The sequence below is a fragment of the Capsicum annuum genome, chromosome 7 (genome assembly GCF_002878395.1).
Source record: "Capsicum annuum cultivar UCD-10X-F1 chromosome 7, UCD10Xv1.1, whole genome shotgun sequence".
NCBI classification, from domain to species: Eukaryota; Viridiplantae; Streptophyta; class Magnoliopsida; order Solanales; family Solanaceae; genus Capsicum; species Capsicum annuum.
In genome coordinates, this window is record NC_061117.1 from 185,227,066 (window position 1) to 185,246,400 (window position 19,335).

The 19,335-nt window shown below is 35.2% G+C and overlaps 1 long non-coding RNA gene across 1 annotated transcript; it reads right to left on the minus strand.

The window, feature by feature from the left end:
• Window positions 1-719: 719 nt before the first annotated feature.
• On the minus strand, window positions 720-4,514 carry LOC124900074. Its single transcript, XR_007057693.1, has 2 exons — window positions 3,921-4,514; window positions 720-2,063 (listed from the first exon to the last, which is right to left on the minus strand). It is a non-coding gene; the product is annotated as an uncharacterized LOC124900074 (long non-coding RNA).
• Window positions 4,515-19,335: the final 14,821 nt, after the last annotated feature.

Consider the following 19,335-nt stretch of genomic DNA (forward strand, 5'->3'; position numbering starts at 1 on the left):
AGTCGCAGGGGGTTGAAGGAAGAAAAGAGGGGAACTCAAAGCCCAACTATTTGTCGGCGGAGGTAGAAGTAGTCGGGAGTTAAGGGAGAAATTTTGCAGAACTATTGATTGGGAGAGAGTTGAGAGAAGCTGTCGAGAGAGGAGAGAGTGGTTGATTTGGATTGAAGAGGGGTGTGGATTGGGTTGATTTGTATTTTTTAAAAGATTAAAAAGTTTTGAAAATATTAATCAAGTCCACAATTAACTTAATAAAGTTTCCTAATGATGTTTGACCCTATGTTGGTCAATGTCACTAATCTTTCATTCAAGACTTAAAAGACACCTTTCCTTCAATTTTCTCTAGTATGTGCCTAATGTTGAAACTTTTTTTCTTAGCTCAAACGACATACATTATATCTATCTATCTATCTATCTATCTATCTATATATATATATATATATATATATATATATATATATATATATATATACACGCATGTATGTATTATATGGTTGACAAATGTTATATTGTTTACATCTACTGCATTATTAATATCACATATCTACTTACTATACTATTTATATACTAGAAACGGTGGTGTTTATAGCTTCTTGACAACAGTTAGCAAAAAGTTCCTGCACAGTCAAAATTTAGTTATTAGAGTTTGTCTCATAGAGAAAAAAGAAAAGCAAGAGGATATAGACTGATGCGTTTCTTGACAAAATTTAGTTAGTCCGCTGTAAGGAAAGCAATCTTCTTTCTACGTTTTTTAATTTGAACGATTTGTACATCTATTATCTATAATTCCCCAACATATTGCTCCTCTTCTACTGTTACTTGAACATTGCCTTTCAAAAAAGAATTAGACATGCTAGCATATGCTTATGGAAATATTCGTCATGAGGAACATCAAAGCCATTCTCCTTTTGTTTGTAGCTTGGGTTATACACTTCTCCTTGACCACTTCTATTAAACATGAACATTCTAAGGAGGGAAAAAAGGACAAAGATTAACCATGATTAGATCATAATTTACTCCATACATCATCAAAAAAAGAAGCAGCAAATTGAAAAGTCCAGTATAGCCAAAGAGCTCAAAAAAACTGTAGACAGTTGTTGCCACCCCATTTTACTGAAGCATGTAATCTATCTGCTTTGATCTTTTGTTCTCGTGCTAATTTTTTTTTCAAGTTACGAATTTTGGAGGCTCCAAAAGCGTGGCCTACCATATTTTGTGATGTCATATAACCAATGAAGACAAATCTCACAACTCTAGGATTCAATAATTATAATGATGTTGATTATGTTTTGAGATCAACTTTCACCGCGCCCCATTTTCATGACAACAAATTTACAAAAAAAGGTGGCAAAAGCCAAAGAAGTTGGAACAAACCTTTGATCTCATACCTTTTCTTTTATCCTTTTACCATGAGCTTGGAAAAGTCAAGTAGGTAGCGGACATTATAAATAATAGAATTACCTCTATCAGTCACAACTTGAGGAATTGATCTTCCTGCAGCTGATGAGAAAGACTCAACACATATCACTCCATCAGGACCAATCTTCTTAATTGCCTCAGCAATCAAACTACCAATGAACTCATCATTTCCAGTTTATATTGAAGCTACGGCTACAAATAGTAAGAAGAGAGGGGGAGAGAGAGAATAAAGCCTTGAATTTTTAAGTGAATGAGAATTTTTCTGAGTTGAATAAATATAGAGAATAAAGCAAGTTAGCCTCAAAAAATTTTACCAGCTCTCTTACTGTATTACTGTTTTGATCCATACCTTTCTTCATATATACAGGGTTAGCCCCAAAATTGACAGCTAGCAATTCTTCTATCACTTCTACTATACCCACATACCCTTCTCAACATCTCATTTTCGCCACTTACATCTTCTGAACGTGAGAATGCTTGACTATCTAGTACTCCCCATACCATCACCAGCTAACTTGTTTGTCTTAGTTGTAAGTTGCAATAGATCAAAAATAGTTGTCACGATTAGGAGTTTCCCATACAATTCAACAACCCAAATAATGTTCAGCGTCGGGCTCAACTAATAACCTCCTGGATAAGTGTCGCTCCTGCATTTTCAATTTTATCTGAAAATTCTATCATTTGAGCTATGGTAACACCATCATTAATTGCTTTCTTCTCAGATTCAAAGAGAACTATGTTGTGTCCTGCATATTTATCACACGATCGTCGCACTCCAAAACAAGCAGGCAGACAATATATTATATGTGCAATGTCTAAAATCAAGTTCCTCGTACATATTTGATTGACACCAAAAGTGCAACCTACTTATTTCTTCCAATCATAATGTGAAGCAAGTAATTTTCAAAAATCAATTTACAGAATACAACTTTTTGAGGAAACCATTAAAGGTTTCTCCTTTTGCAATTTCATGGGGAATCTAAACAATCACTCTAATACAAATATTAGAGAAAACAAGTTGTAGACATTCATCAAACTTTAAGATCTTCCAACCAACAACCAGAGGACTTAAAAGCTATACCTTTTCCTTTTTCTTACATTCTTAGAATGACACAACTCATTTTTTTCTTTTTCCCTAGAGAAATCAAATAGACATCATCTAAGCCTGCGGACACCCTTTATACCATTTTAATGGTTCCCTTCAACTCTCTGCTTCCCACCTCCTCTTTCTCATAAGAAGAATGTAAAATTCGTTAAGTTCTGGCTTCGACTATATCTACAATGCCATGGATTTTACTACTTCGGGACTTAGACTAAATTACACTTTTAAGCTCCAAGCAATAGAGTTCATTAGAGATACCAAACAAAGAAAAGAAAAAAACAAATTCCAAAAAGATCTTATTGAAGAAAGATGCAAAAGGAAAAAGAATAAGACAAGAACCAGGATTGTTGTTACACAAAATATCCTCGTCGACAATTCGAGTCTATCGACACCACTCAAACTACTTGAAATTAAACAACATATCGCTTACATGCAACTTTTACACTCATAAACAATCTCCTAAAGTGGTTTCAAATTATAGCTAACATTAGTTGTTTTATTCCCAGTTTATCCAACTCTTACCAGATTGAGTTACCCTAGACCTACACTGGTGAAGGTAGACGATACTCCGTAAAATTAATCGAGCTCAGCACAAGCTAGTCCAGACACCATAATTTTTAAAGAAAAGAAATTCCTTGATTTACACAAAGGTCTCTCTGTGACTTTTTATTTTCTTTCTCCTTCACACTACATAAACTTCAATAAATGTACTATACCGATCTTCTTCTTCTTCTGCCTAATAATTGCTCAGGCCAAAAACTCCACCAAAACTCGTCAAAAGTGATAACAGAAAATAATGTAGACGATAAGAAAGGAGAGGGTAATTCATGATGAAAGTTAATGAGTTGATAGATCTTCATGAAATGGCAAAGAAGAGCTTTTTCGAGTATGCCGATAGATAAGTATTGAGCTGGTGTTCAAGTGCAGGGCAAATGGAGGTTGCTGAAGAAACATGAGCCACGTAACCAAGAAATACTCTGCTAATACATGCAATAACTAAATTGTCCTTGCTTCTAAACTGAATGACATCAAGCTGAGATTGTATTTTTAAGCCTTGTATAGTTTCAATCATTTTATACAATGCCAATAACACTTCCCAAGTTTCACAGCATTTATTTATTTTATTTCTCAATTAGCACACTAACTGTTTTATGACTTGTATAATAATATGACACCAATATAGTCACTATTAGATGAAAAAGAGAAAGAACCTGAAACATTTTCAGTTTCAGTAACAAGGGAATTAGGGACAAGTGATAGTTAATTTCACTTCTGGAAAAAATAAAGATAAAGCATTAACATTAATAGTAATATACACCTACGAAGCCACATATATCCAGTAGATAACCTTCAAAACAACAATAATGCTAACTTGGAGGACAAAGTAAAGAAATCGACATACCCTTGCATGAATGAACTCCTTAACTCTAACATTTGCAAATTGACCAAGAAGATTAGGTCCTTGACTCTTCTTTGACAAGGACTCAAAAGTTCTAATCTCTTCATCCCTATCAATGAAAACCTTGATGCCCTTACCATACATTCAAACCAAAACTCTCCTCGAGACGTTTTCGTTCTTAGTAGGCCAATTTATCCTATAAACCTCATTAGTCATAGCACCACTAAAATGGTGAACTTTCAAGTTCTTCATATCCAGCAAATCCCCCATTTTATAGCTAAAGATAGAAGCAATTTCATCAATTTCTCCGCCAGAAAGCCTTCGACAACTTCATTAGTCTTCACCGCCATCACAGAACAAAAACCAACAGAAAAGATTCACCAAAGAATTTACCAAAATCAGAAAGTCTTGTCACCAAGTATCCAAATTCTAACACAAGAGTTTCAAGAAAGCTACAAAATTCTCAGTGTTGTCACCAAGTATTCAAATTCTAACACAAAATTTATAACAACCAACATTTTCTTCGATGAAATATGTACTTGTATGTTTTTACTTGATTTGACTGTTTTACCCCCTTCATTGTTGCATTATAATATTTTTGAGGTATGAAAATGATTGGCACCGATACATTTTGGTACCATTTATGCTATATTATGTTTTTTATAGTTTGGAGAGCCTTATTTTGAACTTATATGGATATTTTTTATTTGTACAATGAATGGATGAATGAACTGCGCCAGTGGATTCGGAATATCTATTTTAGTTTAGATATACCTTTGGTTCAGGTTCCAGTGCACCCAAGCTCATTTCGACTTATTCATCGGAAAGTTGGAAAATTAGATATATGGGTGTGGGATCCACATTTGATTGAAACGATCTAAGATGGAAAATACGACTTTGTCAGCAGATTCAGAATATTGATTTTAGGGTGATAATATATTTGGTGTGATTTTATGGTTTTTAAATCTCATTTCGATCCTCGATTTGAAAATTTATAATTTTGAATTTTGGGGGATCAACTTTATGAAAATGACATTTTTTTTCAAAAATCTGATTTTGAGTCTGGAGCATTGAATTTTGTATGGTTACATAGATCGTTTCTGTATATCAAACTCCAAACGAATTTCGGACACCCCGTTGAAGTTCGTTTGGACTTTAAAATCTAGTGCACTAGGTTGTTGGTGCAACCAGGAAATTTAAAGGGTAAATCGCATTCCCCAGGTGCGATTTATGCCTCATTTTATCTAGTACTCGAATACAATATAAATAGTCATTTTTATTCAATTTTTTGGTCATTCTTTCACCTTTCTCTTGAGAGTAAAATCCTAAAATTAGTGTGAGGGCTTAAAGTGAAGGTTGTGGGTTCTTGAGAAGCTAGACTAACATCTATTTCTTGATTCTCTTATTAATTTAAGGTAAGAAATCACCCCTTTTATTAATAATTCTTGATTAAATTTTCAAAAATCCAAAAATCTTAGGGCTTGATTTTAAACTTCAATTTCGCTCCTTTTCACTTGAATAATATTTTAATCTTATAATTACTAGTTTTTCATTAATTTAACCTACAAAATAACTCCGATTCTTGATTTTAACCCGGCTTTCAAAAATTTTACTTGGTAAAGCTTAAAAATGGTTTTTCTTCAATTTGAACCTCGTTTTTTACTCAATTTGATTTGAGTTTTCAGATGTAGGTTTCTAAAAATATGGAGAACACATTTTTGAAGTAAAGTTATGTTTTTGCCCTTTTTTTAAAAAACCCATTTTGGGAGTCCATTTTGACCCCGAACCAAAAGTAGTCAATATGGGTGTCGTTGATTTTTTTTAGATGCATAGATTTTATATTTATTGTTTTTAATGGAGTTCGGGACCACCATTCACGAGGAGTAAGGCTTTGGGAGTAAAGTCTTGGTTGCGGTATTTCGACTTTTGGGGTAGGTTATGGCTTAACTCTTTCAGACAAGGTTGGGTAGTAAATGATGGTACAAAAATGCATACTAAGGATGGAAACTAATCATGAAAAATGACTATCAATGTGTTGTGCCCATGTGGGGACCTATATGTAATGTAATTGTTGAAATTGAGATATTATGTGATATGTGTGACCGTGTGGGGTCCTATGTGACGTTGATAGCCTTGAATATATGTGAATAATTATATTGTGTTGTTGAAATACCTAATGTGGTACCATTGATGTATTATGATATATTCATACTTGTTGTTATATGAGACATGAAAATTCATAGATGAAACAAAAATAATGAGTGAATATTGGCTCACGTGGTTGTGAAAATGTATAATCGTGGTTGGTTGTGGAAATATATCATTGTGATTGGTTGTGATCATTACATCCTCATATCATACTCATTCATATAACATTAGTACCACCATGGCAATGTCTGAGAAATACTGGCAACACCTTTTATAAAACCTTTCCTGAAAGAAGCCGGGAGGAAATATTGCAACACTTATAAAACCCTCCTCGAGGGATGTGCCAGGGAGGAGATATGAGATATGTGAATTGTGTATGGGTTGAAGAATGCTCCATGGGTATTACATTGGGAGGCTTGGCTCCGTAGGTGTATACGGGGATTGTACGATGATCCAGATGTTGTTCGATAACCTCGTGCATCATCATCATCATCATATACATTGCACTTACTCTATTGCGTTTATGTTGCATTTTATTGCCATTTGACTTGTCATCTATTTACTTGTCTTACCTTCATTTACTTGTATTTGATGGTCATGTATCTACATGTTCTCCCTTGTTATACTTATATGTGACATAATGCATACTTGTGTTCTATCTTGGTGTGTTGTTTTAATATATATGATATATTAACCTAAGAGGATTATATCTTATGTTCAGGCTCATAAATTGGGCGAGAGGGGATGTTTATCTTACTTGGCTCATATTTATGACACCAGTGTTATTTTGTTTCCTTTCTTGGATTTTATCCATGTTGTCCGTGATTTTATGGATATGTTCCTTACAGACTTGCCTGGTATGCCTCCGGATCGAGATATTGATTTTGCTATTGATGTTAAGTCAGGCGCCAAGACTATTTCGATTCCTCCTTATAGGATGGCCCCAACAGAGTTGAAGGAACTAAAGGATCAGTTGCAGGAGTTGTTGGATAAGGGATTATCTGACCTTGTGTTTCACCTTGGGTGCGCCAGTCTTGTTTGTGATGAAAAAAAGATGGATCTATGCAGATGTGTATTGATTATCGACAGTTGAATAAGGTGTCGGATAAGAATAAGTATCATCTTTCTCACATTGATCATTTGTTTGATCTGCTTCAAGGTGCTACGATGTTTTTAAACATTGACTTGAGGTTTGGTTATCACTATTTTAGGATTAGAGCTTCGAATGTTCTGAAGACAGATTTTTGGACTCGATATGGTCATTATGAGTTCTTGGTCATGTCCTTTGGGTTGACCGATTCCCCTGCCACATTCATGCAGTTGATGAATCGGGTGTTCTAACCGTATCTCGACTCTTTTGTTATTGTATTTATAGGTGATATCTTGGTGTTTTTGGGCAATAGGTACGACGTGATGACCACAAACATCGCCGAGTCGCTCAACTCGATTTTGATAGATGAACGGGAGTACCCCGTGTCGTACATATTCAATTCAATTGCTAGAAAATTTGGTGAAAAGTTTAGGAAGCGGCATGCCTTTGTCGATGGTAAAAAGAACAAATTTGTGCCTTATGCTGAAAGGATCCTAAGGGATAATAAGAGTGCGAGTGATTCCTTGTATGTGAGTAATCTAAACGGAGTTCTCGACCAGTACACGATGTTTGGCAATGACGTTACTGTCAAGGTCAATCTCTTGGAGAGGAGTTATTCTTGTTGGAAATTTAACTTGGTGAAAATATCGTACGAACATGCGATGGCAGTTTTGCAAGCAAAGTATGGCGATGGCGAAGGTTATGGTAAATTCATCTACGAGTACTCTTCGCCAATTTATAAAGCTGAAAGTTACCTCCTCGAATACTCGAAAGCAATTAACATTGTCCCTCCGGAGGCCGAATAGACTGTGCCATAGGAATTGCTAGACACTAAAATTTCTCCAACCCCCTACGATCCCAAACTCGAAAGGAAGAAATTCAAACGCACTAAGGGCATCGGTGAGACACTCAAGTCCAAAAGGAGGAATAGGTGTTCAATATGCAAGAAATCCGGGCACAAAAGAACCACGTGTAGAATGACCATCAAATCATAGATAGGCTTTTTTTAGCTTCAGTTGTAGAGCTACTATTTTGGTGGCTAAATATGCATTTTCGTAGATTTTAACGTTGAGTTGTAATCGACTTAAAGCGTTGTCTACGATAGACTAAGTAAATTCTATGGTGTATATTTCACAAGGTCTACAAAATATTATGTATGTGGTTATATTATTGCTTATCAAACACGCTACCTTGGTCATTTTACTTCATAATCTCTCCAATCGATGCAATGAATCATTATTTTCCATCCCATTTAATAAAAAGCTGCAAAAACGTCTGTTCAAGAGAAAAACAACTGGTATACACAAACCAAGTATTTTCTCTGCTCACACACATCGACTGACCATTGGGTAGATAGATGAAAGGACGCCATCTATAGGTCTATAAGTACAGTGTCTATTTCTACACAACCCTTCACTTGTCCTTAAACCCAAAACATCGGAAACCATTTTCTTCTTCTTCTTCTTCTTCACCCAAATCAAAAAACATGCCTCCAAGAAGAATACCCCTGCGCCCCATCAGACGTGTTCCCCCAAGACACTATGACCTCCTCCTTCTTAGGAATAATTTTGCCCGCTTGTTCTATATCCTGGGTCAAGACCGCATCTATCTAGAGCGAAAACTCCGTCGAATTGTCCGTTTCTTGAGGGAAATTCTGGAAAGGCTTGGAATGGATGGTCCTGACTACATCAACCCCCCAACATCCCCATGAAATCTGTTTTTTTGTTTTTTATTTTATTTTATGTTTATACGTTTTTATTTTATGTTCATTGCAGAAGAAGCTTTCTTGTAGGATTGTTGTTAGAAGAAAGCTTCTTCGTTTATTGCTTATTTTGGTTGTTCTAGCCGATGTGTCAATGTTGGAAATGTAAAAAATCGTATGATTATGCCATGAACAAAGTATTTCTATTTTCAAATTTTGTTTTTCTCTTTTTGGTTATTGTTATTTTTGGTGTTTGCATCTGTAGTGAATGGGGAGCATCTGTAAATACAGATCACATAAATAGTCTATCGTCGATCACATATATAGTCGATCATCGATCGTATACTCAATTTGTTATCGACCTAACATAGTAGTCGATCGTCAATCATGTGAATCGATGGGCCATCAGTTAAATTAAAATAGATCATAACAAGTTTTGGGGCTGATGGAGTTAAATAATTAAATTAAAAATGATATAAATATATAATAACATGTTTTGGGACTGGTGGAATAAAATAATTTAATTAAAAAAGATTTAAACAGATTATCACATGTTTTGTGGCTGGTGGAAGAAAATAATTAAATTAAAAATGATTTAAATAGATAATCACATGTTTTGGGCTGGTGGAAGAAGATAATTAAATTAAAAATAATTTAAATAGATAATCACATATTTTGTGGCTGGTGGAAGAAAATAATTAAATTAAAAATGATTTAAATAGATAATCACATGTTTTAGGGCTGGTGGGAGAAAGTGATTTAATTAAAAAAGATTTACATAGATAATCTTGGACTGGTGGTGACACTTAATAGACCGTTGTGGATCATGACCTATGTCAGCCATCGATTAGTCTGGTCTACCGTAGACTTACACTTTTCATAGTGCATCGATTGATATCATGATTATGCGTAGACCACGGTGATCTGTGTGCACTGCTATAGACCATCACTTAGATGTAATTAAAAAATAAATATAGTGTAGATTTTTACACATGTGAAGGAGTGTAAACAAGTCACATAATCATATTAGAGCTTAAACAAATTAGGGTGCTGAATTAAGGAGTGTCTGGATGGGTAGTGGTTGAATGCTCAATATCCTATGAGTAATGTTTGTCAAAGCACAAGTATGTATTGAGGATATACATTGTATTGAGAATGATGATTGTTCTACCACTATCAATTCTACACACTCTTTTGATTTAGGGGTGGTGATGGAAGGAGTATGTGAAATGTGTAGTCATCAAATATAATACATATCCTCAAAACATACTTGTGATTTGACAAACATTACTCTTGGGATATTGAACATTCAACCACTTCCCATCCACACACTCCTTAATTCACCCCCCTCCCTAATTTGTTTAAGCTCTAATATGATTATGTGACTTGTTTACACACCTTCACATGTGTAGAAATCCACACTACATTTATTTTTAATTTATTTATTCAGTTTTTAACTATATTCAAGTGATGGTCTATAGCAGTGTACATAGATCACTGTGGTCTACGCATAATCATGATATCAATCGATGCATTACTAAAGGTGTAAGTCTACGGTAGACCAGACTAATCGATGGACCCTCAAAGCACAAGTATATTTTTTACATGACTTTGACATGGGTCAACATAGATAGAAATCTATAAGTGTCACCAACAGTTCAAGATTATCTATTTAAATCATTTTTAATTTAATTATTTTCTTCCACCAGCCACAAAACATGTGATTATCTATTTAAATCATTTTTAATTTATTTATTCATTTTTTAACTATATCCAATTTATGGTCTACAGAAGTGTACATAGATCACCGTAGTCACGCATAATCAGGATATCAATCGATGCACTACTAAAGGTGTAAGTCTACGGTAGATCAGACTAATCGATGGCTGACATAGGTCATGATCTACGATGGTCTATTAAGTGTTACTACCAGTTCAAAAAGGAAAAATTACTTTTTCAATGATAATAAATGGCTACTTTTGTAAGCCATCAGTGTTAACACTTCGTTTTTACTTCATATATAAGGTGTTCATCCCTCATTATTTTATTTCATTCACTTTTTTTGTTTTTAAAATTCTACAATGTCGCAAGCATCTCAAACATTCAATTTTAAAAATACTCTAATTTTTCATTGTGGGAATGCGGCTATCTTGAGGACGTCACACACGGATTCAAATCCAGGTTGCAAATTTTATAATTGTGCAATTACGAAGGTGAGTTGTGTGTATTTTTTTTAAAAAGTTAAGTTAATCGTTATGTAATTATTACTATTATTATTTCCTAGGATAATGGCGTATGCTCATTTTTTAAATAGCTTGATGAGCTATCACCTCCAACTAATCCATCAACGTTGAGTCCGGGACTTGAGACATCAAATTTTCAAGGCTTGGCAAAATTTAATCTACTACAAAGGCTCTAACAATGCGAAGAAAATAAAAATTTTCTCATGAATTTATTCAAAGAAACCAAAGAACAGAGGGATCACTTTAAACTATTGCTACATGACACCCAAATAGAGAGGGATCAACTCAAACAAAAATTAATTTTGGCCGAAGAAAGGGAGAATGTCCTAAAAATGATGTTATGTGCTACAATGCTAGTATTTGTTCTTTGGAAAAGTGTAACATGGATGTAGTGATATTTGAATAAATAAAAATACTTTTATTTTTCTATAATGTTAATACTATTTTTGATAGAATCATAGTCGATTAAACAACACGTCAACTTACATTCAACCAGCAGGGTAATGATAGACTATGCATACGGTATATGAAAGATTAAGTATGCAACCTATGATATCAAGCATACATTGTACCAACTATGACCACACCCTGCATATTCAAATTTCATGCCACAAATCAGTTTGATAGAAACAGATTCCGTGTAGAATCATAACAAATTTCATAAAATAAAAGAATAATTGTCATATCCTACCACCAGATCCTTCAACCTTCATATTAGTGAAATAAAAAAAATTGTCATGTCCTAACAACTCATCATTCAACAACACATTAAACGGCTTAGGATTCAAATGTCTTTTTCCCTATGTTCCTTATCAACACAAGTGTTACTGTTGATTTCAGCAATAATATCCATGACTACATCATTTTGGTCAGCTTCAGCTCCTTTTTTCTCAACAGCTTCAGTTGCTTCTTCATTCTCACCTTCTTCTCTTTGTTTTTCAGCATCTACAGCAGCTGGTGCTTCTTCAGTTTTCTTTTTTTTCACAACTTCTTATCTTTTTTCACCTGTATTAGTTGTTTCTTCCTCAGCTTCTTCTTTTCGTTCACCTGCTGCTTCTTTCTCAACTTCTTCTTTGTCAGCTTTGCCAGCATCTTCTTCATCAGTTTTTTTTCCTCGCCTTCTTATTCATCTGTTGCCGCTTCTTCTTCTGCTTCTGCAGCTGCTAATTTTCCACCTTCTTCTTGGCTCTTATCTTTTTCAATTCTTCTTTTTCATCATTTTTTTCCTCTTCTTTTTCCTCTTCTGCCGCAACAGACGCCAACTCATCCATTTTGCTTCTTTTTTCTCTTTCTTCATTCCTCTTCGATTCCCGAAGGTCCACATGCACTGTATCATCATATTACAAAGTGTTACTGATATTTAAAGCTAAAAATTTATTAACAACATCAATTATTAAACAAAGTTACCTCACTCATGTTTTCGTTTATTTTTTTTTATTTTTCTTCATTCTTTTCTCTCTAATATAGGCAGCAATATCCAACACCGCTTTCTCGAGCGCAGCAACACACTTATGAAGATCCCCAAGGGATGAGGTTATCGCTATATCTTTGGACGTTCTCAGAGAATTATCATCACCAACGCATACTCTAACGGGTTTACCACCCAAATCCCCGTTATCATGACTGTCTTTATTTAAAGTAAGGACAGTCACCCCTTCTAACTTTTTCTTTAAGTCATCGAGGACGTTATTCTTCACTTCATCCATATATGGCTCAAACGTAATCATGTAATCCATCTTTGTCTTACGAATAGTAGGGATGATGTATGGGTGCACATTCTACAAAATATCAATTAACAATTACATAACATTCAATACAACGGTAGTATTATTGCATAATAGAAAATAAGTTCATACCTCGGTAACTTTTTCTTTATACTTGAATGAGTCACCTTCGATTATCTTATCACTTTTTGTAGTGTGCTATTGAGGACGCCGGGAATGGGAAAGGGCTCATCCATTGATTTTTCAGCAAATTCTCCAAGATGAGGAAAGACCTCATAGATCCAAATCTGTAAGCAGTACAGCAGTGAAAAAAATAACTCAGAGTCTATGACAAAGTATAAATAAAATGAGAATCTACTATAAACTCACTAAAGGGTTTAGGGTAGATATCATGAATGCCCAGGGAAATCCGAATAGAGCATAGGATGTCTTCTACTTTTCATCAAATACTTCTCTTTGCTTCTTCAGGTCACTTTTCTTCTTTAAATAGTCCATGGTCAGTTGAAATGTCTCTTTCCCCCACGGATACTTCTCGAAGAAACTCAAAGAATCAACCATTCGAATCAATTTTGTGCCGATAACCTTCGTCGAATCTTTTGCAAGCAGCATGGTATGCAAGAACCACAGTAGACAACACTTAAACTTCTGGTCCTCGTTCAGCTTATTCCCTCTAATCATGTGTAATAAGTTGGCCACCGTGATATTTTTGTTTTACGTCACCTTAAAATGAAAATTGTCCCCCTTTGCTAACACCTTCTTCATTTTTTATTCATTGGAGTATGATGAGCAGTTCAGCCCCATGATCAAACAAAACTCTTTCAAGCCGAAACAGGCAGGCTTGTTGCTAACGCAGAACCACATCTCATGATGTAACTTATCGTTCTTGACGCGTCGTAACAGCAAATAATGGACCAACTGCCCATTGAACTTGAGATATTCCGGCAGGTTTCTCAGGTGTCCAAAACAGGACTGCTTGAATCTTTTCTTCAATTTCTGGTAGACAAAAACTTGCTTAAATTATCGATAAGCAGTCATTCTTGATCTGACCGATATCTTTGCCAGGAAAGATTCCACCTCATTAATTATCGTTCGAAGGTCATACATCTCCACGTAAATGCACCTTAAAATATATGGCACGGACAAGGTATTATTATCCCCATCATCACTATTTCTCCCACTTTTCTCGCTCTCTTCACTACACCACTGACGCTGCATTTGGCAAAATCTTTATTAGACTCGACGTAGTCACTTATCTCCTTTAACACTAAATCTGATTCGGACACTGCCTCTTAAATTTTCTTCCTTTTTGAGACATTTTCAACTACCTCAGCTTTTCTTTTTCTACTGCTACCAGCAGAATCAGAAGCGGAACCGTCTTTACATTTAGGAAGGATGGTTTTTTTTAGCCATTTTCAACACAATCTACACCTATAGAATAAACCTCCTATTTTCAGTTCATAGACCACAAGTCTATCAACAGAAATAACTTAATGCTCAAATAAAAACCCCTACAAAAAATTAAGAAACACTCCACCATTAAACAGTTCACTACACAAACATACAATAACTGAACCAAAATCCAACATGCAGTATCAAAATACAACAATAGCTAAAAATCAAGCTAATGCACCTAATCAAACTAATTAACTATTAATATTTCAATTTTCACTATTTCAGCAATTATGTTTTAAAAGAATTTCATACGTCTGAAAATTGATTTCAATCTAGGGCATTCTCATTTCATAGACCACGGGTCTACAGATAGAACGCGGGTCTACGGATAGAAACAAGTCACTGTTCAGATCAAAATGCCAAAATAACTCTTCAAATAGCAATTATCCTACCATTCAACACTTCGTTGCAAAAAAAACCACGACTAAACCAAAACACCTAAACAAAAGTTTCAAAATTCAACACCATGATTGATGAAAAAATCTGTCAAAAAGGCCACATAAAACCTCAACCATTGTTTCAAAATCAAACTCATTACCTATAAAATTCTCATTTTTTTAACTACTTAATCAACTAAATTCAAAAAATAATAAATTTCCTACATCACTACGAATCGATTAGCATAGAAAACCGTTTAACTGGATCTAGAAATGATCGAAACTTGATTTTAACTAACCTTGTGAAGCAACAACGATCCCTTAGCAGCTGGGGAAGAAAACGAAATGAAAATGGCATTTTTGGGAGAAGAAGTTTCAAAAGCGGGAGTTGAGAATTGAAGAGGAGAGAGAGAGAGGGTTTTTTTATATTGGAATAAGTGGAGGGTGTTAGGTGTATTATATTAAAGTTTTAAAGTTGTAAAAATGATGAATTGGTCCCTTGACCCATGTATGGGCCCCACTTTTTCCACTTTTCCCACTTTTTACACCCTAAACCTAAAAAATAAATCAAAAAGAAATTAAGTGGGCATTTGGTAAATTAGTTTTCGAAGGTGCCTTTTTTGCTAATTATTTCCCACTTACATACCTAATTTTGAATTTCATGTAGTGCAAAATCAAAAATTAATGAGGGAGGGGTGAATTGGTGAATTTGCCATTGAAATTGTGTTGCCTACAATGGAGAGCAAGAAGATCTTAGTGGTGACTACAATCAGCGGAAGGATAATGTTAGCTCTGATAGAAAACAATTTGTAGAAGTTGAACATTGTGATATGGTACATAATAGTAGGATTATGGTTCATGGTGTTGGGTTCAAAATTGAGATGACGTCATGCGGAAGCTTGTAGTTGTAAATCAAAAAGGCAATAATTTAGACGACAAAGAAAACATACTAAAAAATAATATTATTGATATGATTCAACCAACTGACCGGCATACTAACTCTTAATGACTACACTGTGTGGATGCTATTGTTTTATGAATTGAGAGATTTTCTATTTATAAAGTCTAAAACTTCTCCACTGAAAGAATTAACCAATTATGGAAGAGATTGTTTCCTACAAGGAAATCCTTTCCACTAAGAGAACCTTTTCGAATTAAAATACAATTATAATAGAATTCAAGTAAAGTAGGAAATTTAGGAAAAATCCTAACCATAGAATGTCTGTCCAGTTTCCTCAAAATACATCAGGTATCAACCGATCAGAAAAAGGCTTCTCGCTTTTGATTTCATCTTATTTCCTGTATCATTTCTTAAAAAAATTCTTCAGATCTATTCACTTTTATGATGTGTATGTTGTCAAAGCTATCACATGCCATACACTGTGAATCTCTGCAAGTAGTGGTGTGTGTGGAATTCATGAAGAAGAACGGTGAAACTTCACTAGAAATATCAACCTAGAGTAAATAATTGAATTTCAGTTATTTCATTTTTACCACCACAACCACCGCTTATTCTTTCGATGCAATCCCACCACCTGATATTTCTCCTAAGAATCCTGTATTTCCCTCTCTCTCTCTTACCTGATATTCTCTCTTCACTGGTTTTTAGTACCTCGTCTCGCTGCAAATGTTGTCAATCTGTAACCACGCAAGGTCATCTCAATAAAATCAGTGGCTCAAAGCTAAATTTTAATCCGAGATCTTAAAAATATACATATACATAATAAATAAAATGTTAATGTTGTTTTTTATTGTTTTTTCATAATTATTATTTTTAGTGTACTATTGTATTTCACATAGTAATATTATGATTAATAATAGTAAGGATTGATTCAATTTAATAATAAGTAAACCATGCGCTTTCAATACATTGCCTTGGATGTTATTGTAAATATATTATTATTATTATTATTATTATTATTATTATTATTATTATAAAGATTTGAGTTGTTTAATTCAAAGTTTCAAAATATTTCTACTGAATGATGATAGTTTTTTCACTAAATTCAATATTGTCAAAAGAAAATAAAATTATAAATTAACAAATAAATTTTTTGAGGTCTTGAGATTTTGGAAGCCTAAAGAAAAAGCTTTACTAGCCGCATCCTTGAGCCACCCTGCAACCAAGGGAACTCCAATCACTATCTTTTCTCCAGCTAATTATTCGATTATCGTTAGATTTTGGTACTTAGCTCGAAAGTCTAGCTCCAAATTGTTGCCCATCACTTTCTCCTCAACGTCTCGTGATTCAAAGGTTTTTGTCAATGAAATCTATATAGCTTAGCTGAATATTTTTGACAATGGAATGATCATTGTACATGGATTATATGGTTTTGTATCATATCTTTCTCCTCTCTCATGTTATGTGGAGAGAATGAGTTTTCCACATTCAATTTGTTTCCTCTCCCTATTTCTCAATCTTCACTGAACTTGAGATCCCCTTTATCTATCACAATTTTTATGTTACGAGAAATCATTTTCAGACTGCAAAATAGTGGTTACAGTACTGTAGCTTTGGCACTATAGTTGAAGTTCGATGAGCTTATGGAGCTTAAGGCAATGACGGTGTTTACTTTACATAATCGCTCACTTGTATCAAGCAGAGGACACACTTACATACCTAATTTTGAATTCATGTAGTGTAAATTGAAGAATTAGGGGTGGGATGAATTGGTGAATTTGCCATTGGAAACTGTGTTGCCTACAATGGAGAGCAAGAAGATCTTAGTTGTGACTACTACCGACGGTAGGGTAGCATTAGCTCCGGTAGAGATCAATTAGTAGAAGTTGAACATTGTGATATGATACATAATATAATGATTGTGGTTCATAGTGTTGGGTTTTAAATTGGGATGGTGCCATGCGAGAAGCTTTTAGCTGCAAACTGAAAAGGTGAAAATTTAGACGAGAAAGAAAACATACTAAAAAATAATATTATTGATATGATTCCACCAATTGGCTAACATACTAAAAACCTACAACAACAAACCCAGTATATTCCCACATAGTGGGGTCTGGGGAGGGTAGAGTATACGCATCCATACCACTACCTCAAAAGAGGTAGAGAGGCAGTTTCCGATAGACCCCCGGCTCAAGATAAGAGACAGTATACAAAAGTATGCAAGGCATAGAATAGGATAAAATAACATAGGTACGACATCCACAAAAAAAAAATTACAATGCCAAACGAAGGACACCAAAATCCACCTAATTACTGACTACGACTCATCCACACCCTTAGCCCTCTATCCTAATGTTTTTCCTTTATACCTTCCTATCCAGGGTCATGTCCTCAGTCAACTGCAATAGCTCCATGTCACTTCTAATCACTTCTCTCCAGTATTTCTTTGGTCTACCCCTACCCCGCTTAAAACCATTCAAGGCCAACCTCTCATACCTACGAACTGGGGCATCCATGCCCCTTCTCATCACATGACCAAACCATCTTAACCTCGTTTCCCATATTTTACCCTCCACTGACACCACTCCTACCTTCTCTCAAATAATTTTATTCCTAACCCTGTCAGCCCTCATGAATCCACACATCCAGCGCAACATCCTCATTTTCGCCACTTTCATCTTTTGGATATGAGAATTCTTAACCGGTTAATACTCCGCTCCATACAACGTAGCAGGCCGGACTACAACTCTATAGAATTTTTCTTTCAGCTTGGGGGGCACCTTCTTATCGCATAAAATTCCCGAAGCAAACCTCCATTTCATCCAACCTGCCCCAATACGATGAGAGATATCCTCATCTATCTCTTTCTTTCCCTGAATCGTAGACCCAAGATACTTAAAACTATCCTTCTTGCAAACCGCCTAAGAATCCAACTTCACTACCACCTCCTCATCTTGCCTCGAGTAACTAAACTTGTACTCCAAGTACACCATCTTGTTCCTCCTCAACTTGAAACCTTTAGACTCCATGGTTTGTCTCCAAACCTCCAGCTTATCATTAACCCCTTGTTGCGACTCATCAATCAAAACTATATCATCCACAAAAAGTATAAACCAAGGCATTTCGCCCTGTATATTTTGCGTCAACATATCCATCACCAAAGTGAATAAAAATGGACTAAGAGTTGATCTCTGATGCAACCCTGTCAAGATAAAAAAATGCTCAGAATCTCCTCTCACTGTCCTAACCCGAGTCTTCGTACCCTCATACATGTCTTTAATCGCTCTGTAGTACGCCACCGGTACCCCCTAACCTCCAAGTATCTCCAAAGCACCACTCTAGGGACCTTGTCATACACCTTTTCCAAGTCGATAAACACCATGTGAAGGTCTCTCTTCCTCTCTCTATACTACTCTACCAGTCTCCGTACAAGGTGAATCGCCTCAGTCGTGGAGAGACCAGGTATAAAACCAAATTGTTTCTCTGAAATAGACATAATTTTTCTCAGCCTCTGCTCTACCATCCTCTTCTAAATCTTCATCGTGTGACTCAACAACTTAATACCTCAGTAGCTATTACAACTCTGAATGTCACCCTTATTTTTAAATAAAGGAATCATTGTATTCCATCTCCATGCCTCAGGCATCTTTGCTGCCTTGAAAATATTGTTAAACAAGTTGGTCAACCACCTAAACCCTGAATCGCAAGAGAACTTCCAAAAATCCACTGAAATCTCATCGAGCCCCATCGCCCTACCCCTACGCATTGTGCGAATAGACTC